The sequence below is a fragment of the Pan troglodytes genome, chromosome 13 (assembly GCF_028858775.2).
Source record: "Pan troglodytes isolate AG18354 chromosome 13, NHGRI_mPanTro3-v2.0_pri, whole genome shotgun sequence".
NCBI classification, from domain to species: domain Eukaryota; kingdom Metazoa; phylum Chordata; class Mammalia; order Primates; family Hominidae; genus Pan; species Pan troglodytes.
In genome coordinates, this window is record NC_072411.2 from 98,577,777 (window position 1) to 98,600,895 (window position 23,119).

Sequence of the window (23,119 nt, forward strand, 5' to 3'; positions counted from 1 at the left end):
AACATTGGGGATCACATTTCAACATGAGATTTGGAGGGAACAAATATCTAAACTATATTAACGGTGGTCTCATAAGATTATAACACCATATTTTTACTATACCTTTTCAGTGTTTATATATGTTTAGATAGACAAATACTTACCATTGTGTTATAATTGTCTACAGTATTCAGTACAAACCTGCTGTACAGGTTTGTACCCCAAGAGCAATAAGCTATACCATATATACCATATAGCCTAAGTGTGTAGTAGGCTATAACATCTAAGTTTGTGTACATACATACTTTGATGTTCACACAATGACTAAATTGCCTAATGACACATTTCATAGAAATTATCCCCATCATTAAGTGATGCATGACTGTACATGTATGTACAATTAAATATTATTTAGTCTTAAAAAAGAAGGAAATCCTGCCATTTGTGACAACATGAATGAACCTGGAAGACATTATGCTAAGTGAAATAGTCCAGAAAGACAAGTACTGCATGATCTCACTTATAGGTGGAATCGAAAACAGTCCAACTCAGACGCACAGAGTAGAATAGTGGTTGCCAGGAATTGGGAAGGTGGGGAAAATGGGGATATATTCGTCAAACATACAAAGTTTCAGTTATGCAAGATGAATAGGTTCAAGAAATCTAACATACCGCATGATATCTATAGTTGGCAACACTAATTGTATACTTCAAATTTGCTAAGATGATAGATCTTAAGTGTTCTCACCACAAAAAAAAGATAACCATGTGAGATAACAAATGTTAACAAGCATTGTGGTGATCATTTCACAATGTATACACATATCAAAACACCAAATTATACACATTATAAATATATAATTTCTATTTGTCAGTTATACCTCAATAAAGCTGGAAAAAGGTTTATTAGAAAAAAAGGAAATGGATGTAGAAATAAAAATAAACCATTGGATTCATCAGTCAATCCAGTTTTCAATCATCTAAGAATAAAAATGTTTTCCACTTATACAGGAAGGAAAATGGCTGAAGACTCTTCAACAAAGTTATGATACATCAAATATTTCAAAATGATGCAAATAACGGATTTTGTCAAGGCAAGTGTAAGAAGAAGGAAAAGAGATAATGATAGGCTAGAACTTATTAGGGACATATTTGAATCTCAGAATCAGTATTTACAAGGTGGATATGTTCCAGGTTCATATACAACACATGTCTCCACATGCAGCTGGTTGCATTCACAGAATGTTGCCCAATTGGAATATATATGCCTTCAAAACCAGAAAAATATAAGGAAAAAATTAGGTGTGCTGTGCTTAAGTTTTTATTATAACTTCTAATTATGCTGTTTTTCTACTATACCTTTATTTTTACTTTTGCAAATTAGTCATTTTATTAAAAAGTCATTTATTAAATTTTACTAAATATAATAATGTTAGTCATCTATTTAAGGCTTTGATATTAACAAAGAAAAAGGATCTATTAGACCTGATGTTGGGGGAAAGACTGGCAAAAAGAAAAAATTTAAAAGAAAGATCTGGGGAATGAGATGTCCATATAGGTCTTTGCAAAGCTCTGACATATTCCTTAGACTCTAGAACGCCACATGTATGTACTCATACCCAAGACATACCTAAGAAGGCTCTAATCTCTGGCTCACCTTGAGGATGTGTGCAAGCAGTAAGTGAAGGCTAAGGCAGAATTGTCAACTGTCTTGCTGATTGTTGAAGGTATGCCCCCAACATGTACACAGAGCTCTCAGCAATGACTGAGATTTACTAATCCAAGGCAATTAAGGAAATCTCTTTCAACCATCAGCTGACCACTAATATAACCAGACAGAGACTCCAGTAGCTACATATGACAAAGAATACAGACTACAGAATTCATTCTGAAGTCAATAAATAAACAACAACAAAGAGCAACAATACCACATCCTGGGGAGGGAGGACAATCTATGTCACATTATCTTACTTGAAATGTCCACTTTTCAACAGACTTACAAGACATACAAATAAACAGTAAAGCATGGCCCATTCACAGGAAATAAAGCAGGCAATCAAAAAATCCTAGGTGTTGGACATATCAGACCAAGACTTTACATAGGCTATGTAATAGGTTCAAATTACTAAAGGAAATCATGTCTAAAGAATTAAAGTACAGTATAAAAATGATGCTTCACCAAAGAATATCAATATAAAGAAAAAAGCTTTAAAGGACCAAAAAGAAAATGTGGAGTGGAAAAATACAGTAATTGAAATGAATAATTCACTAGAGGGGTTCAATAGTAGATTTGAACAGGCATAAAAAAGAATCAGTGTACTTGAAGATATATCAACTGAGGTTATGCTGTCTTAAGAACAGAAAGAAAAAGAACAAAGAAAAATTAACAGAGCTTCAGAAACCTGTGAAACACCCACAAGCAAAGCAACATATGCACACTGGGAGTTCCAGGAAAAGAGGAAAGAAATTGAAAGAATATTTTTAAGATTAGTGGCCATACATTTCTTGAATTTGATGAAAACCATTAATCTATGTATCCAGGAGGCTCAAACAAACTCCAAACAGGATAAACTAAAAAAGATTCACACCAAGGTACATCATAGTCAAAATGTCAAAACACAAAGAGAGAAACAAAAGCAGTATGAAAAAAATATTCCAGCATGTACAGGGAACCTGAATAAAAATAACAGTTGATTTCTCATGAGAAACCAAGGATGCCAAAAGGCAGTAGTATAACAATTCAAAGTGCTGAAAGAAAAGTTCAACCAAGACTTCTATAACTGGAAAAACTATCCTTCAAAAAATGAAGGCAAAATTAAGCCATTCTCAAATAAGCAAAACTTGAGAGAATCTGTCACCATCACATCCTACAAGAAATACTAAAAGGAGTCCTTGAGGCTGAAATAAAAACGACACCAAACATTAACTCAAAGCCACACAGAAATAGAGTATTGGTAAAGCTATCCACACAGAGAAGATAAATATATTTATATTTATAACCCTTCCTTTTTATCTAATTTAAATGACAATTGCATAAAGCAATTATTTAAAAAGTGTAGTCACGGGTTTATAATGTATAAAGATGTAATCTGTATTACAATGAGAGCAAAGTGAAGTATTGGAGTGAAGTTTTATATACTTCTGAATTTAAGTTGATTAATCTGAACTAGGTTGTTTTAAGTAAAGAAGTTAATTGTAATCCCCAGAGCAACTACTAAGAAAATAACTCAAAAAATATCATAACAGTATCATCAGGAATTATGGAGTAAACACCTATGAAAATCTCCTCCTCCAGAAAAATATCAACAAGAGAATTAAAATGGTACACTGGAAAATATATATTTAACACAAGATAAGACAGTAATGGAACTCAGGAACTCTTCTACAAGACAAGTAGAAGACATGTAGAAAACAAACAGGAAAGAGACAGACATAAATGCTACTTGATTATCAGTAATTACATTAAATGTTTAAGTAAATTAAACAATCCAGTCAAATGGCAGAAATTGGCAGAAAATACTTTTTAAGTGATCCAACTATATGCTGTCTACAAGAGATACTGTATAATCAGAGATAAAAACAGAATAAAAATTTTAAGTCGAAAAATATATATACCATGTGTTATGGGATGAATTGCCCTCCTACAAAAAAACTTCATATATTGAAGTACTAACCCCAAGTAGTTCAAAATGTAACTAAATTTGGAGATACAACCTGTAAGAAGTAATTAAGTTAAAATGAGGCCATTAGTATAGACCTTAATCTAATCTGACAGGTGTCCTTATAAGAAGAGGAAATTCTGACACACAGATAGACACCAGGGACATACATGCACAGAGGAAAGCCTATATGAGAACACAGCAAGAAGGTGACCACCTGAAGCCAAGGAGAGAAGCCTCAGAAGAAACCAAACTTGCCAACACCTTGATCTTATACTTCCAGCCTCCAGAATTGCAAGAAAATAAATTTCTGTTGTGTAAGTCACCCAGAGTGTGGTACTTTCTATGACAGCCCTAGCAAACCAATACAACATGATAACAGCAACCAAAAAAAGAGTTGGAGTGATAATATTAGTATCAGACAAAATAGACTTTAAGACAAAAATTGTTACTTAAGACAAAGAAGGATATTCTGTAATGATAAAAGGATCAATTGAAAAGGAAAACATAATGATTATAAACATATATGCACTTAACAACAAGGCAGCAAAATACATGGGCAAAAACTGACAAAGCTAAAGGGAGAAATGGACAACAATAGTCAGAGACATCAATATCCCACTTCTCCTCATGGATAAAACAACTAAAGATCAACAAGGACAGTTATAACACCAAAAGCACAAGGAACCATTTTTAAAAAGGTGAGTTGGATTTCATTAAATTTATAAACTTTTCTGCTTCAAAAGACACTATCAATAAAGTGAAAAAACAATCTACAAAACAGAAGAAAATATTTGCAAGGCATATATCTCTTAAGGGTCTAGTATCCATAATACAAGGAAGTCTTAAAACTCAACAATAAAAAGACAACTCTATTTTTTAAATTAGCAAAGAATTTGAATAGACAATTCCTCAAAGAAGATAAATAGTTAAATAACCAATAAGCACATGAAAAAATGTTCAACATCATTAGTCATCATGGAAATACAAACGAAAACCTTAATGAAACACAACTTCACACCCGCTACAATGGCAAAAAAAAAAAAAAAAAAGTGGGAAAGAGGTGGAGAAACTGGAGCTCTCATACATCATTGATTAGAATATAAAATGTTGCACCTACTTTCTGTTAATCAGGTCCTCAAAACACAGATTTACCATATGGCCCACAATTTTACTCCTAGGTATATATGCAAAAGAACTAAAAACATACATCCATGCAAAAACTTTTACATAAATGTTCATAGCAGCATTATTCATAATAGCCGAAAAATGAGACCATCCTCATTGTCCATCAACTGATGGATGGATAAACAAAATGAACAAAACTCATGCAGTGAAATATTTGGTCATTTAAAGGAGTGAAGTAGTGACACATGCTACAACATGCATAAACCTTAAAAATATTATGCTAAGTGAAAGATGCAGTCACAAAAGACTTCATATTATATGATTTCATTCATACAAAATGTCCAGAATAGGCAAATCTAGAGTAGTGGTTGATAAGAGTTTGGGAGCAGGAAAAACGGGAAATAACTACTAATGGGTATGTAGTTTCTATTTAGAGGTGATGAAAAGGTTCAGGAATTAGATAGTGGTGATGGTTGCATACTGTTGTGAATGTACTAAAAAGTACTGAATTGACTGGGCATGATGGCTCACACCTGTAATTCCAGCACTTTGGGAGGCCAAGACAGGAGAATCACTTGAGGTCAGGAGTTCAAGACCAGCCTGGCCAACACGGCAAAACCCCATCTCTACTAAAAATACAAAAATAGCTGGGCATGGTGGCATGTGCCTGTAGTCCCAGCTACTCAGGAGGTTGAGGCATGAGAATCACTTGAACCTGGGAGGCAGACATTGCAGTGAGCTGAGATCACACCACTGAACTCCAGCCTGGACGATACAGTGAGACTCTATCTCAAAAAAAATAAAAAATAAAAGATAAAAATAATAAGTACTGAATTATACACCTTAACATTGTGAATTTTATGGTATGTGAATTATACCTCAATAAAGCTGTTTTTTAAAATTTAGTTAGGAAAATGAACACCTACAGATAGACTTCCAAGATAGAAAATAAACTTTATTTTGTCTTATAATCAGTTCAGGTCAAGAAACATTCATTGATTTGGACTATGATAGATGCTAGGGATGTAAAGATAAATAAACCATGGACGGGCGCGGTGGCTCATGCCTGTAATCCCAGCACTCTGTGAGGACAAGGCAGGTGGATCACGAGGTCAGGAGATTGAGACCATCCTGGCTAACACGGTGAAACCCTATCTCTACTAAAAATACAAAAAATTAGCCGGGAGTGGCGGTGGGAGCCTGTAGTCCCAGCTACTCAGGAGGCTGAGGCAGGAGAATGGTGTGAACCCAGGAGGCGGAGCTTGCAGTGAGCTGAGATTGTGCCACTGCACTCCAGCCTGGGTGACATAGTGAGACTCCATCTCGAAAAATAATAATAATAATAATAATAATAATAATAATAAATTATCCTTACCCTGAAGAAATTTAGTCTTTAACAAATACAATAAGTAGCAAATCATTAGGAAGAATTTTGGTTTCTTCACCTGGTTTTCACTCTCAAAATATGTAATTTTACCACAACAAACTTCAATTGAAAATCCAGCAAAATTCAATTTCGGTAGCCACCAAATTCAATAACCAGATGCTGAAGATAAACTAACTCAAATTCTAGCTACGGTTACACTTCTCTTCTAGCACAAGAAGGTTCCAGCTATGGTCCAGCATCCTTGCCCTGACTGCCTTGTTGCAGTGTGTGATCCTAGCTTGAGGATGCCAAGTACTTTCTGTTTCTGTATTTCCTTGCCCTTGCCTCAACACCTGCTTACTGTTTTTACAAAACCTGGATTTTATTCCTTTAGGCACCTAACCCTTTCTTCAAACACCACTGAGGTTCTTCAGATTATCACAGATTTTAAATCAGGTCATCAAAGCATATACAGCTCCCTTATTTTACGTCTTTTTATTTCATTTTATTGGTAGAGATCCATAACACCTGCGTCTGGTGCCCTGCACTGAAGAAGCCAGGTATCAAAAACACCTCACACATTCAGTTGATCCAGAACAGGTACTGCGAACCAGACACAGACACCACAACAGCACATGAATTTCATTTGGCATGAGCTGTTCTGAAAACAGTATACTTAACCAACAAATTACACCCAAGAGATGTTTTACATACAAACTTACATGTAATTAAGTTTAGCTTCACTTGAAAAATCTGAAGATTTGGCCATGGTGGGTCCAAATTCCCATGTGGCAACAATAAGGTGAGCCAAGTGGGGACATTGCCTTTCCTTTTGATGAAGTGTGTCTCTCCATGATCCTCACCACTCCACAAGGCTACCATACACAACACATCCAGCTGGTTTCATTTGTGACCTGTTGGCTCTGGAGGTATTGGAGTTTGAGACAAGTCCATGTCCAGGGAGTTAGAAGTTGTGTCCAATCATAAAGCGATCTCTTGGTTTAGGGTCGTATTGCCATGCTCCTCTACTTATGACAACCTCTCCTAGTTTCTCATGCCAACAACTGCTTCTTCTTCCTGTAATCACCAATCCTAAATATCACCTACATACCTGAACTACCCCAGGGAACTCCTGCAGAGGTATCTTCTGGCCTGGCAAGCTCCTATATGAAGTAGCAAAATTCCAGACCACATGGCAGAAGGCACTGAGGATCTCATCCACAGACTGATGAAATCTTCATTTCCACACTTACTTCTCTTTGAAGATAAATACTCCTAAATTTCTGAGTTCTGATGATTTAAAATGATGTTTCTCAAACTTTACTGTGCATCCAACATATGTGAGGATCTTTTAAAAATGCAGATTCAAATTCAATAAGTCTGGTGTGGTGCCTGAGATTCTGCATTTCCAACAAGCTCCCTGGTGATCCTGATGCTGCCTGGACTGTGGACCACACTTTGAATAGCAAGGAGTTAGAAGACTTACGAAGGAAGAAAGTTCTGAGATGAGAGTTATCTGAATGAACTAGGCCTCCAAGACTTGACTTTCTGACATTTTAAAAGTCCAAAATGTTAATCTTTTAGAATCCTGTGTCAATTAATATCTGATCTATATAAATAACAACACTTCATAATGGTCCATGAAGAAGAAATAGATGGTTCCTTTAGCCATTAGGCATTGGTTATTGAATATTCACTATGTGATCAATACTGGGCATTACACAGGGGCATCTGCCAAGTTTCCATATATTTAGAGTGCTTAAAATCTAGTTGGCAAGAAGACTAATGGAAAACAATAACTAGTGTACCACCTAAAACAGCAGATGACTAAGATTTTAATTGCTACAAACGAGTGATTCCCAAGAGGGTAGCATATCAGCATCTGGGTGGAAGGCTAAACACACTGTCTCCCAACTCCTCCTATAAGATACTTACTCCACCCTTACTCTTACTGTCAATCACTGACAAGGGAAACTACACTGAATTCCAGGAATGGCATATTCTTCAGAAGGATGAGGTGGGAAAAATGACAAAAACCACTGTTTTTAAATTGCATACAGAAGGGCAATGGAGACCTGGGGCCTGAAAGAGTAAGTAGAAGTGGTGGGCATTCCAGGTGGGAGTTGCTTCCTGTGGTAAAAGTACTGAGGTGGAGATGAGTCTAGGGTATTTATGGGACAGGAAGACGACCTGTCTAATTAAAGTAAACTAGAGTGTCCCACTCACCATCACCCTATTTTTAGTGGAGGAAGCATGGAAACTATCTCCTAAAAACCTGATGACCACCTGTTAAAAACACTGAAGAGATATTTCTTTACAGAAAGGCTAAACTAGTTTACCTCTCAGATCCTTTCCAATTTTTCCTCAAGTGCAGAACAAAATTCTGATTCTTCTCCAACCCATAATTCTAAATTGAATCACGTGTCTTGCCTGCTGTTGACCATGGCAGACAAGTGAAGAGAATGTGGATGTGTAAAACTCCCTATAAATTAAAAAAAAAAACCTAAATCACTGCATTAGGTTAAGCATTCCATTGCTGCTTAGCATCCCCAGTTCTCTAAGACTGTTCTCATAGGGCTATTTTCAACTCTGTCATCAATCATCTTTGTTACTCTTCCCTGAACCCTTTCCAAATTATCCTCATCCTTCTTATATAGGCAAGTAATGAATTACACTTCAGGTTTTCCCTGAGCACTCCATCTAAAGGAAGTCTCAGTTACACAACATTCTCTGCCAAAGCCCACCTCGACAAAGCACTTAATGTACTTCCAACTAGGTTTTTTCATTTGTTGCTTATGAAATATTTAAAATATACATTTAGAAGTTCATATTGTTAAGAAGTTAATATAACAGTAGCCCATATACCAAATATTACTTCCTTAATTTATGGTCAATGTGGACATCTAACTCTCTAATAAAAAAATTCATAGTCTAAGATTGTGGCATATGGTTTTACTTGCTAATAATTTTCCCTTCCTTGTTTGTCTTTGCCATGATTCACTGTGGCCTAAGTATATTACTGAGGTATACCATACGTACCAACACCCAGATTTAACAAACATTAATATTTTTGCCTTGTTTTGCAATTATATACTTATTTATTTATTCATATCTGTGTGGCCTGTTTTCCATTAGATTCTGTCTTATCTGGACAGAGCCATGTCTGATTATTAACCTCTTTTATACCCATTACTTAGCATAGAGCCTGGCATATAAGGTTCAATGAAGAATGCATGAATGACTTTTGTCCTAGTATTAAATAAGGGCCATCACAATGGATGACTTATTAAACAAAAGACAATGATTCCATCTTTATTAAAAGTCCAAAGAGGGGAAAAAGGAAATGAGTCTTTATTAAAGAATGGGGTTTACATTTAAATGCATGCTATAGCTGGATATCGGACATTAGGATGAGTTAGTTGAGCAAGGTACAGAACTTCCCTTCCCTAGGGGCTCCTTTCCCTTGTTCCCTGAATAGCACATATATCTGCCTAGATAACAGTGATACAGAAGATGAGCTCTTCTAGCTCGTGTAGCTTAGAGATGCCAACTCAATGGCTTAAAGAAGGAGAGAACAAAGGAGGAGAAGGAGAAAGAGAAGAGAGGAAAAAATGGAGGGAGGAAGGGGTGGGGGCCTATACGGAGGGTATCCAAGACCACTATAAGACCAGAAGAAATCATTCATTTTTTCTAGATTATGCCAATGGCAATAAAGATTATGTCCTGAAAACCTTAGAGTATGAAGTCCATTTGGATGAAATGAAGTGAAGCCTAAGGCAAAAACTTAAGAAAGGTCATATCCAACTGTCAGAGAAATCTGACAGTTTTCTCTACCTCCTTCAGCCTGTACTCCCTGCCACCCAATATCTTCATGCAAAATCCTAAAAGTCTGGGTCCCTCCTGCCATGGTTCTCTACATGCTCTCAAATACCAAATATACACTTGTGTCTACTCCCCATCAAAACTTACTGGGTCTAAGTTCTATTACTTTGAGCTCTTATTCTTCTAGCAGGTCACTGAGAGATACTATGCTTATGATATAAATGGCTGTCTATTACTGAAAATATCACTTCCTTAATTTACAGTCAATGTGAACTTCCAACTCCCTAATAAAAAATTTCATAGTCTAAGATTGTGGCATATTGTTTTATTTGTTAATAATTCTCCCTTCCCTCTCTGTCCTTGCCACGGTTCACCACGGGCTAAGCATATGACTTAGGTATACCACTTGATATAACACAAATCATTTCTAATCACTGTCATAAGGAAATGTTTTTCTTGCTCCAAAGATATCTTACTCCACAGATAAAATATTACACAAGCACCTTTCCACTATGCAGCTAGCATATGTCAGCTTGGGGAAGCAGTCTTACACTCACTGCCCATCACTTTGCACAGCAAACTCACAGACACAAGGGCCACAGTTTGGTTGAATCCATAGTTTCCACTGTTTCTTTTTGTATTTCCTCAAGATCAGAGGGTATTACGTCTTCTCCATGAAGTGGGTAGCATGTGGATTGGCTTCTTTCTAAGTACAACTCCTTTTCTTCATGAAGCCATCACCTTATCTGTACCTGAGCCCAGTACCCTGTCAGTTCTGTCCCCTGAGCAACTTTTCCACTCTCATGAATAATGGTTAACCAAAAAAAAAAAAAAAAAAAACTCTTCCTATAGCACAAGTTTTCAGTGACAAATGAACAAAAGCATCACCGAGCACTCATTTCTGAACAAATGCCAAAAGCTGATTCATTCTCTGCATGACATCGGTGGTTTCATCCAACCATAAAGTGAAATATCTGCTAGCATGCACTTGATAGTAATCGCTCTTCCACACTCCACTCCACTGATATTATGCCACAGCCAACCATGTTATTTGACAAAGGAGTTTTGTCAATAACTTCTGGTTTCTCTCTAAGGATAATGTTTGTCTTTAACTTTCCAGCTGATTTTCCAAGTGTCTCTTCAATAATATGACTCATACTTATTTTGCTACAAGGATCCTTTAATGATGCTAATAGAATTATAATCTCTTACCTACCTTTAGCCATATAATACATTAATTTTATAAAGGAAAGCATTATTGTGTGCTTGTCCTAGAAAACTTCAATAGTATAACAGAGAAGCCACTGTGCTTTGTTCGAAAATGACACAAAAACATCCATGGCTTCATGCCACTATTGGACAAAGTTTCATAACAGGCAACGATTACGGATTCATTTGGTCCTAATGGGGATAGCAAGTCCAATAAAAAATAGTTTTGAGATAGTCATTGTCATATTTCCATTTGCACTTTTCAATTTCAGCTACTGTTCTGAAATTGTCACTCTCAGAGATTCCCTTGTCTCTATACATACATATTCCCATTTTATATGCAGTGGGATTCAGTTCTCTAAGTATGTTTATGGTATTCTGAAATGTAGCATTTACAGTACTATTTTCACATTATTTTTACACTTCAATGAACTACTTTTGAACCACTTATCTAGTTTTGTGAAATGGGAATACAATTTAAGAACAGCAAAAACAAAAAATATTCTTTTAACAAATAAAAAATAAGTAAATGATATAAAAATTATATTAACAAACATGAAGTGGACCATTAACAAAATGTAAGCTATACGCACTCACCAGTGCAGTCTTTGCAGCACAAACACAATCTTAAATATTATGATAAGTTTTAAGAACATAAGGGGATGTCTGCTGAAATCATAATTAAATGGCCTATCTCAAGGCCCTACAGGCTTTGCAACACCCACACCACCCTTCTGGTCTCATTTCTGACTTCCCCCTTGTCATTCCACCCCATCATGCTGATCTTGCAAATCTTTGAACATATCCAAACACATTCTTTTCTCAGGGCCTTTGCACTGGCCATCCTGCAACTCTATCCCTCAGGTATTTGTATTAAGCAACTTCTCTTACCTTCTGTTAACTCTTTGCTTAAGGTCTCTTTCTCCATGAAGCCTACTCAACCACACTTACCCTGTCCTACTTTCTCTTTCTTCCAAAGCATTCATCTCCTTCTAGCATCATATATAATTTAGTTATTTGGTTTATTATCTGTCTCCCACCTCCCACCTGCCTGCCCCCAACAGAATGAAAACTCTACAAGGTCAGAGATCTTTGTTTTATTCATTGATATATTCCCAGCACCTAGATCAGAGACTAACCCACAGATGGAGCTCAATACATATTACTTGAATGAACAAATAAATGAATGGATGAATGAATTAAATTTTTTCATTGCTTTTCCCTTCTAACCACCAAACTGCCTATGGATCTTACTTTGAGAATTAAAAAGAAAATGATAAGCCATCAGAGATTTTTAAGCAAAAGAATTATATCAATAGAATGGTATTAAAATAGACCAGGTTGAGAGATGATTTAAAGTTTGGAGAGGCTAGATCCAAAGAGTTTAGTTTAAAAGTCAACCAATGAAAGAGATAAGGAAGGGCATAAATTTCCAATTACCAGGACTTCTTAAGTGGTTTATTTCAAACCTACAATTCACATATCCATAGATACATTATCAATGTTTATCTATACATACATTGCATACACACACATACACATATATGTTGAACAAGACTAGAAGAAGCTAAGGACATTTCTCCATCATATGGATATAATACATATACAAGCTTATCACTTGAGTCATAGTTAGAATAGCCATAAATCCTAGTTTTCCTGGCACAGTCTCAGTTTATACTTGTTGATCTAATGCCCCTTCCAGTTAGTACCATATTTTACTCTCAAAAGTGTCCTTGTCTGGATTTTTTTAAATTACATAGTCATCCTACTTATAAAAAAGATACATAGGCCGGTCACGGTGGCTCACGCCTGTAATCCCAACACTTTGGGAGGCTGAGGAGGGTGGGTCATTTGTCAGGAGTTCAAGACCAGCCTGGCCAACATGGTGAAATCCTGTCTCTACTAAAAACACAAAAATTTGCTGATGGTAGTGGTGCGTGCCTGTAATCCCAGCTACTTGGGAGATGGAGGCACGAGAATCGCTTAAACCCAGGAGGCGGAGGATGCGGTGAGCCAAGATTGCACCACTGCACTCCAGTCTGGGCAATGGAGTGAGACTCTGTCTCAAAAAATAAATAAATAAATAAATTTCTTCTTATTTAGACATGCTGACCAAGCTTTTGAGGACTTCAGTGGAGTGAGTTTGGGAAAGGTGACAGCCATAATTAATTATAACATCCACTGGCCAACATAGTAAGTGAGCTGTGTTACAAACACACAATTCTTTGGTAAAGGAGCATAGCAACTACTGCAGAAGCAAATGCCACAAACTTCATATATCTAAGTTGGGTAAAGAACCCAAACCCTTGCCAGGTCACCCGCACAATCTCAAACCCCCAAGAGAATTTTCATGTGGTGAACAGACACAACAGTTCTCCCTCTCTGCGACCCCTCTGTATGAAAAGCTGAGACCCAAACCAAACACTGGAGACACAAGGGAGTATAGAAAACAAAAGCCCTCCTATTATCCTCATGGCCCTGAGAGCTTGGAAACTAAGAGAATGTGGAATCAAGTTTTCACAACAACACTTGTGTTCTGGAATCTCAGTAAATATCCAAGATCTGGACCAGACACTAGATCTTGAAACTTGCATTCCTACCTCTAAGAGCCATGGTAACCATTAGGTCTGCAAACAGGCTTTGTAGAAACTGCTCTCCCAAATCACAGGATTTGTCCCAATTAGTGTCAGCTCTAGATATATGGACAGGTGTTAATTCATATTGTGCTTGAAGACAATAATAATATGGGCTTACAGCCACGGCAGACGCTTAGTAACTTAAGAATAAAACTATTTTATTCACTATGTGTGTAAATAGATGACAAACAATTATCTCATTGTCCTATCTTCCTTCCTCCTATTTCATTTTTCTTATATATTTTTCAGGTTTAAATTTTTCTGATTTTCTAGCTTTGCATTTAATAAATAAAAGACTGAAATAAGGCAAGACTCAAAATCTGGTGTCGGAAGAGGGGTGATGAAAAAAAATTCAGGATTCCTTAATATCTAGGGTGACCAGATAATTATCACCCAAACCAGGACACTTTTACATGTGAAAGGGGGTGCTTTTGATAATTAAGATAAACCAACAGGAGTAAACTGGCACTGTCACAAGCAAAGCAGGGCATCTGGTCACCTTTCTAATCTCTCATTCATATCCTGATACAAAAGGCATCCTGTGTGTAATGAAGCAACCTCTGCCTCTGTTAAATCAATCAAACTTCAAACATAGTCCTCCCTCTTTCAGGCCAGGCCTGGCTTTTGGTAACAGAGCTGGAAAGGTTTTCACCCAATGCTGCCATTCCCTGTCCAACACACCAAGCAAAACTGGTTCCAGTTTTTCCCAAGAAAGCAGTCAGCAATGCACAAGAATGTGGATCCAGGCCAGGCCCACAGCAAGCCCCAGGCGAGAAGCCTCTGGTTTCTCTTAGGAACACTTCACAACAGAGAAAGCCACCTGGTTAGAGGTTACACAGATACCAACCATATAGACTTAACAAGTATTTTGAATGCAAGATCATTTCATTGATGTGTAGGCACATATTAAAACTGGGAAGATCCCAAAAGCCACCTCTCCTGCAAAACACATTCATCTAGGAGAAAACGCCAAAGCATCTGTCCTCAACTATAGGTAACAACCTTGGTTTCTTTGCCTTTGGCTGAAATCAGTGTTGCAAAAGCCTTTTAAAAGAGTAAGAAAATACAGGTTTTTCTCCCAAGATCACATTGCCCAAGTGAAACAGAACCAGTGCTTACTTTTATTTTTTGTCTCCTGTTCAGAGGGGTCAAACATTGCTCATAATCTTCATTAAATTTAGTCCTGTGGCTGGCAAATGTTAATTTACTGGAATATTTTCCTTCACATTCATAAAGAGGGAAAACTAGCTTTGTGATCTGGTTGCAATCTACACAACACATAGATAATCCACAACAGTGGTAGGCGCAGAAAAGCTCCAGCTGGTTTATCTCAAATGTTCAGAATGATTTTGATTTCTTTACGGACACCACAGTCATTCATAAAGATTCATTGCCAAATGTTGCCCAATACCGTGATAGAGGCGATGGTGAAGCGAATGTCTTAGACTGGGAAATCATCATGGTGCCCAAACCTCAGAGTCTGCGGCCAAATGGTGGGGATTTGGAAACCACCTGTCACGGAGATGGTGAAGGAAACTGGATTCAAACTAATGAAGACTAAAGTCTTTCCAGCCAGAAGACGGTTTGAGTCCAAGGGGCCATTTATATACAAGAGCTAAGAAAGGTGCAACTGATTTTCACCCAGAAGCAGCACGATTATTTTTAAGTTCAAAGACATTTTTGTTAATAAACTGCTTCACACAACCACATCGAAGCCAAAATGTGCCAATGAAATAATCAAAACAAATAGCTCAATTGGGACTTTTTGAATGTTCAACAAAAAGAAAAATTAAAGTTGGTTAGACTGCTGGATAGTAACGTTACAGTGTCTCCTTTAAGAGATCAAAATGTCTTTGCCACCCCCCACCCCACCCTACCCCACCTCTAATAGTGAAGTGGATAATTTCTGAAGAATACAATGACCCTTTATGCCTGGCTTCTTTAGTCTGCTAGGGATGCCATCTGTCTCCCACGCTATATAAACAATCCCCGCAGGAATCTTCTGATGACCAAACAGATTAGCAAACTCCAGATTTTCACGCCATTAATAATATCCCCATCCAGATTAGGCCTTTTATTTTAATAACTCCAAAGATAAAGTCAATAACTGATCTTTATTTCTTTGTAGATAATGTGTGTGTCATTTTAAAGATAACCTCTTGGAACATACAGCCATCTGTTGGGAAGAGAAAGAAAAAAAGCTCTCTCAAAGCAACAGAAGAAATGAACCCTTGAGGGAATAGGAGAAATAGTAAAAAGAAAATCATATTTATAAGACGAACACATGGAGAGCTCTACTAATTACACTAAAATATTCTTCTTCTAAATGACAAACTATAGAACACTACTCCAGAAAAGACAAGTTTCACACTTTCACAAAGGTATATATATACGAAAACAGAGTTTGCGTGAGTCTAGGACAGTGAAAGCAGAAATCATAACCCAAAAGCTAAAGGCCCCCGAAGTTTGCATGCTGTCCACCTCTATCTGTAATGATCACAAATGTTTTCCTTCCTGAAGTTTAATATCGATTGAACCCTTGTAACTCTAATTGTGAGCTCTCTGTACTGACTCCAAAGACTTCTAACTCTAAAAGAAATAAATGTGGCTGTAAAGATGTTCTCTAAATTAATAATAATAAACGACGAAAAGCACCCGAGCGCTGCTAATAGTGAAGACAAGGCATGAGAGAGTCAGACCTCTGCAGTCTCGCGTCCTCGGAAACGTCTACGTCTAAATCTGCAGCCCCAGTTTGCTCCAGGCCCCAAGCTCCAGCAGAGGATGTTCACGGCACATTCCCAACCAAAAAGGAAATGAAGCGTCCTCTCCCTCAATTGATGCTCAAATAGACCCCAAAGTCCCAGTTTCCCTGGAGAACCAAACCATCCAACACATCCTGGTGCCTCTCGCCCGCGTTTCTGGGCAGCGGAAACCGAAATGTCAAATGAATGACCGCGCCGGGGCGCAAGGGAGGAAAAACAAAGCCACCTCCCGCCGTCCGCTACCTGCGGCGAGGGCCGCGCGCTCACCTGGGCTTTGCGCCCGTCGCCACAAGCTGCGGGTAGGGACCCGGCCGCGGGGCGGGAGGGCGCCCCCGAAGTCGCCCGGACCCGCGGCCCCGGCGCCCTGCGGCCGGTCCGTGCGCGCCGCGGAGAAAGCAGGCGGCCGGGGGCGCCGCCGCGCGTTGCATGCAGCTCACGGCTGCTGCGGCCGCTGCCACGGAGCCGAGAGTCTCTGCGCTGCAGTCCCCGACCCCGAGACCGCGAGAAGCGCCCGGAGAGACGCGGCGCAGGGGCAGAGCGCGCCCGGCGCGCCCCTCAGCGGCTCTTCCCGCCGCCCTCCGCAGCGGGCTGGGTCTCGGCTCGCCTTTGTGCTGGCATCTTCCTAGCTCCCAGCGACACCCAGAGCTCTCGAGGCGGCTCCGCGCCGCCACCCACCCCCGGGTTACGCCACGGCCCCCGCGCGACCCGCCGATTGTGTCGAGTCAGCAGCGGCGGCGGGGACGCGCGAAGCCATGGCTCCCGCCCGCGCTCGGGAGGGCGCCGGGGGTCCTGCGCCTCCGGGAGGTTTGTGGCCGAGCGCGGCGCGGCCCCGAGCGGCCCCGCAGCGCCCGGCTCCCCGCCGCTCGCTCTCCAGGCGCCGACCCGCCCGCGTCGCCACCCTCTCGCCGCTCCCTGCCGCCACCTTCCTCCCGCCCGGGTGCCAGGCGTCCGCTCCAGCCGCGGTGCCCCGGTCCGCGGAGAGCGAAGAGTCCGGCCCCCTCACCTCCAGCCGCGCCGGCGCCCTTCCCGCTAGACGCTTCGGCGGCATCTGCCCGCACCGCCCTGCGGGACGCTGGGCTGGGAGCTGCCGGCACGTCGGGGACCGGTGGAAGGGAGGCGGGGGCAGAGGACAGGAGGGACAGCCAGACCTTGGCCAGCGGGACCTCCCTGAGGAAGGTGCGGAAGAATGGGGCGGGTGCGGCTGGGCGGAGGACGAGTCCCGAGGCTGCGGCGGAGCCTGAGTTGCTCTCCTTCTGCGAAGTCGAAGGACAGGAGGATTCCTAGAGGTGTCGCGGAGGGTGGAGGAGACCCTCTGAGGTCGTGCAGACAACACTGTTCCTCAACCCCACCAGAAAGCTGAATAGGGGAGTGTCATGCCTCGGTTTCCCCAACTGCAAGGGCAAGATGGTAATACTCATGTCGCACACACAGGGTGTGGTCACGATGAAAAAATGGATTATTGAAAGCGTTCCCGGATACTTTGCCTAAAGAGGGCACTAAAATTTAAAATTACTGTATTAATACTTTCGGCTTTCTGTTTACTTCTATAGCATCTTCATCAACCAGTCCCACGTAGGAGAAAAAGTAAAAATGCTAAAGTGTAAATATATTGTGTCCCTCCCCACCCACCCTTGCATCTGTCCAGATTTAGGGAAGATTTATTCAATTTTACGATTTAACTATATCCATATGGAGTAAGTCCCCAAATAATGGATAGCCATTCCTTTGGGACTTTTGAGTGTGTGCTCAATATTACCCATCTCTCCGCCTTTTCTGGTAACAGCAGTTCATTATTCCTATGGGAACTGCCCTTCCCCCTCACCCACAATGAGTCTTTGTGGCTCCAGGGTACTGACACCTCCCACCCTCAACCCCCAGAACTAGCCAGTCATCTTCCGGACCGCAGTGATCGGTTCTGGGTTGGGCATGTTGATCCAGGAACTCGGCCTAGGGCTTTGGATGTATTACTGCAGAAAAGTAAGCTCTTTAAACTAGGATAACTAAATTGGAAGGATATAAGCCTACGGTAACAAGGACCAACAGTGCATGCCAATGAAGCCAACTTTGAGGGAAGAAAAGCTGCTGGTGAGAGGGTGATGTCCCACCCTCTCAGGAACCTCAGGAGGTAGATGTGTCTGCAGTGAACTCTACCCTTAAAGCCAATAAATCCTCTCTCTTTTATTTCAAGTCAGTGTCAGCTGTGTTTTGTCACATGTCTCAGAGGAGCCCTGACTCCTTAGTCCCCTGGATCTATCAGCCCAGGCATCACTGTTAGGATCCTCCACAGAATCAAAGAGCCCCACCCCACAAAAGGCCCAATTCCAGTTCTTGCTGGAAGAACAGGGATCCTAGAGGTTTGTTCCCACATGATGTTCTCCTTCACAACTTACTCAAATCCAGCAACCCCACACCTGCAATCCTTAGCTTCTTTGTGTTGATTAACCACTATGTTACATTCTAATCAAAATGGGCCAGGTGCAGTGGCTCACACCTGTAATCATGCCTGAGGCAGGAGGATCTCTTGAAGCCAGGAGTTTAAGACCAATCTGGGCAACATAGTGAGACCCCACTAACACAGGAACAGAAAACCAAACACTGCGTTTTCTCACTCATAAGTGGGAGCTGAACAATGAGAACACATGAACACAGGGAGGAGAACATCACATCAGGGAGGAGGGGCCTATCGGGGGTTGTGGGGCTAGGGGAGGGATCTCATTAGGAGAAATACCTAATGTAGAAAGATGGGTTGATGGGTGCAGCAAACCACCATGGCACGTGTATACCTATGTAACAAACCTCCACGTTCTGCACATATATCCCAGAACTTAAAGTATAATACATTAAATAAATAAATAAAAATAAAAATAGCCAGGCATGGTGGCCTGAACCTGTAATCCCAGTTACTCTGGAGGCTGAGGCAGGAAGATCAGTTGAGCCCAGGATTTCAAGACTGCAATGAGCTGTGATTGCACCACTGCACTCCAGCTTGAAGACAGAGCAAGACCCTGTCACCTTGTCAAAAAAGAAGAGGAAGAGGAAGAAGGAGGAGGAGGAGGAAAAAGAAAGAAAGAAAAGAAAAACAGAAAAAGAAAAGAAAAAAGGAGGAGGAAGGGAGGAAAGGAGGGAGAAAGAAGAACCCTAAAAATGAATAGAGGCAAAGTGAATCACTATTGCTGCCCTAGGTCTTAAAAAATATTTTTCTCTCACTTTAAAAGCAGCCCCAACTACCTTTAAAACTTTCTACATATCGACCATTAAAACCGAGACTAAGGCATCAAAGAACATTAATAGCAAAGTCATCCTAAAAATCTCAGACTTGCAAAGGTGTGTAAAGATTAGGTAGGTTCTTTCACACTGCACTCCCCGTTCGTCATCACCACCACTCTCCTTCACAAGATCTCTGACCGGGTCTCACTTATCCTCTCCTGGAGCCATTCCCTTAAAGAGAACTCAGTACTTCACAAGCTGGTCAATTCTGCATTGAAACTGGCCTGACATTAGGAAGTGATCCCTTATATTGAGTTAAAATATTTCTTCCACCTGAGAGTACTCCAAGCACTGAAGACAAACTTGTGAACCACTTGAATTGTCTCTTTTCCAAGATCTTTGCATGACCCATAAGTCATGCAGGACACATGGCAATGTGTCCTGACCCTTCATCATCCTAGGTTACCTCCTTTCTACAGATGTGCCAAGGTTTGTGACTGCTCCTTCTAAAGCATATGGCCAAAGCTAAACCCAAAGGCAGATTCCAAGAAACTTATACTCCAGCCCTCTTCCAACAACAAAGAAGGAGCCTGAGAGACATGTTCATGTGGTCTTATATTTTTATAAAAGCTTCCAAAGTAAGATATTTTAATCTCAAGCGATTTGCAGTGGACTGAATGTTTGTGCTCCCCCAAATTCATGTGTTGAAATCCTAACCCCTAATATGATGGTATTAGGAGGTGGCGCCTTTGGGAGGTGATGGAATAAATGCCCTTATAAAAGAAACCCAAGAGAGCTCTCTCACCCTCTTTCTGCCTCTTGAGGATACAAAGAAAAGATGGCAGTCTGCAACTGGAAGAGGGCCTTCCCACCCACATCACAACCACACTGGCACCCTGATCTCATTCTTCTGGCGTCCAGAACTGTGAAAAATAAATTTCTGTTTTTCATAAGCCACCCAGTCTAGGATGCTTTGTTATTGCAGCTTAAATTAAGACAAGACTGCTGTCTCTTTTCATTCTAACTTCCGTGTTGTCCTAATTCCCCTTGTTCTGAAAGAAGTGGAGTGATTGTGGACATTTGTGGGGATCTGGCTAAAGGGAAGTTGAATTGGTTAAGTGGAATACATTTATGTGGTCTGTGGGCATTAAAGTTGTGACAGTGATGTCTATTTTGACTGTGCAAAGACAGTCACTTGGGCCCTTCAGTGTTGTGACACAAAGGTAAAGGGATGGAAATTATACCACCAAGTATTAATAACTGCATACTTCAGCACCCAGCACAGAAGTATATGGGTAACGGGGTAAATGATGTTTGAAATGTATGTACGGATTCAGAACTAGAATATGGAAAACCCTCCCACATCTTATTGTTTATACGTGAAATAAATTTAATAGTGATTTTCCTAAATTTTGAAACAATCCTAAAAATATGTTACTTTCCCAATAATGCATTGTGGACTGAAAAGAAACTCCTCTAAACTATCAGTAATAAAAACAAATTTTAGTCAACTTTACTAGTGAAAACACTGGAATATCTATTAACTCTATAGAACATAATGTCACAAAATCATTTTCATATGAAGAATAAATCAAAGAGTATAAAGCCAAAATACGTAGGAAAGACATATCACAGAGGTATGTCAGGCAGTTAGTTAATTTAAAGATTGTGGTATTTTTCTGTATTTGGTGATCTAATACTTGTAAGGTTGTTTTGTTGTTGCTGTTGTTGTTGCTGTTTGGTTTTTTTTTTTTGAGATGGAGTGTCACTGTCGCCTAGGCTGGGGTGCAGTGGCACGGTCTTGGCTCACTGCAACCTCTGCCTCCCAGGTTCAAGCAATTCTCCTGCCTTAGCCTCCAGAGTAGGTGGGATTACAGGAACCCACCATCACATCTGGCTAATTTCTGTATTTTTAGTAGAGACGGGGTTCAACCATGTTGGCCAGGCTGGTCTCAAACTCCTGACCTCAAGTGATTCACCGGCCTTGGCTTCCCAAAGTGCTGGGATTACAGGCGTGAGTCACCATGCCCAGCCTTATAAGATTTTTTGAATGTGCGAATTGTTGTGATTTTTTTTATTCTGGATATATATTCTTTTCAGTACCTCATTTTGTATGTATAATGTGTATTTTTTTTTCTTAAAAAGTGTCCTGAATTGGGAGTTCAAGACCAGTCTGGCCAACATGGTAAAAACTGTCTCTACTAAAAATACGAAAAATCAGCTGGGTGTGATGGCAGGCACCTGTAATCCCAGATACTCAGGAGGCTGAGGCAGGAGAATTGCTTGAACCTGGGAGGCAGAGGTTGCCGTGAGCCGAGATCATGCCATTGCACTCCAGCCTGGGCAACAAGAGCGAAACTCTGTCTCAAAAAAAGAAAAAAGAAAAGAAGGGAAGGGAAGGAAGGAAAGGGAAGGAAAGGGAGGGGAGGGGAGGGGGAGGGAAAGGTGGGGGCGAGAGGGGAAAGAGAGGGGAAGGGGGGAAGGGAAGGGGAAGGGAGGAGGGGAAGGGGAGGGGAAGGGGAAGGGGGGAAGGGAAGGGGAGGGTAGGAGGGGAAGGGGGGAAGAGAAGGGGAGGGGAGGAGGGGAAGGGGAGGGGAAGGGGAAGGGGGAAAAGGAAGGGGAGGGGAGGAGGGGAAGGGGAGGGGGAGGGGAGGAGAAGGGGAGGGAAAGGGGAAGGGGAGGGAAAGGGAAGGGGAGCGGAAGGGGAGGGGGAGGGAATGGAGAGAGGAGGGGGAGGGGATGGGGAGAGGGAGGGGAGAAGTGTCCTGAATTGTATAATCATCAGTCTCCACAGAACCTGAATCTGTCTTCAGTGTGACCTAATCTGTGTAGTATTCAAAGAACGGGAGTTTCCAGGCCAGGCACCGTAGCTCACGCCTGTAATCACAGCACTTTGGGAGGCCAAGGCAGGTGGATCACTTGAGGTCAGGAGTTCAAGACCAGCCTAGCCAACGTGGTGGAACCCAGTCTCTTCTAAAAATACAGAAATTAGCCAGATGTGGTGGTGGGTGCCTGTAATCCCAGCTACTCTGGAGGCTGAGGTAGGAGAATCTCTTGAACCTGGGAAGCGGAGGATGCAGTGAGCCAAGATCACACCACTGCACTCCAGCCTGGGTGACAAAGTGAGACTCCATCTCAAAAAAAGTGGGAGATTCCAACTGAAGAGGTGACTAACTTAAGCACAATATTGCCTTGAGACAGTCATTTCTGTAGTATTTTATCTGTCAACCATCCTAAGAGAATGAATTAATAGTTACAGCCAGGGAATTTGTAGAATGACCAAAGGATATCCATTTGAATGCCAAAATATATTCTTAGATGTATTATGACTTTTCTGCCTTTTTAAAGAAA

General features: G+C 40.7%; 1 protein-coding gene across 5 annotated transcripts in view; it reads right to left on the reverse strand.

The window, feature by feature from the left end:
* Positions 1–17,652, reverse strand: part of HECW2 (HECT, C2 and WW domain containing E3 ubiquitin protein ligase 2) — a 388,387-nt gene extending 370,735 nt beyond the window's left edge. For 2 of the 5 annotated variants that reach the window (XR_010150180.1, XM_009443907.5), the window contains exon 1: positions 16,499–16,589. The gene's annotated coding sequence lies outside the window, so the exon portion shown is untranslated. Of the gene's footprint in view, positions 1–16,498; positions 17,041–17,564 lie in introns of those variants that run through there. The other 3 variants (XM_063791409.1, XM_063791410.1, XM_063791408.1) reach the window with 3 other exon arrangements.
* Positions 17,653–23,119: the final 5,467 nt, after the last annotated feature.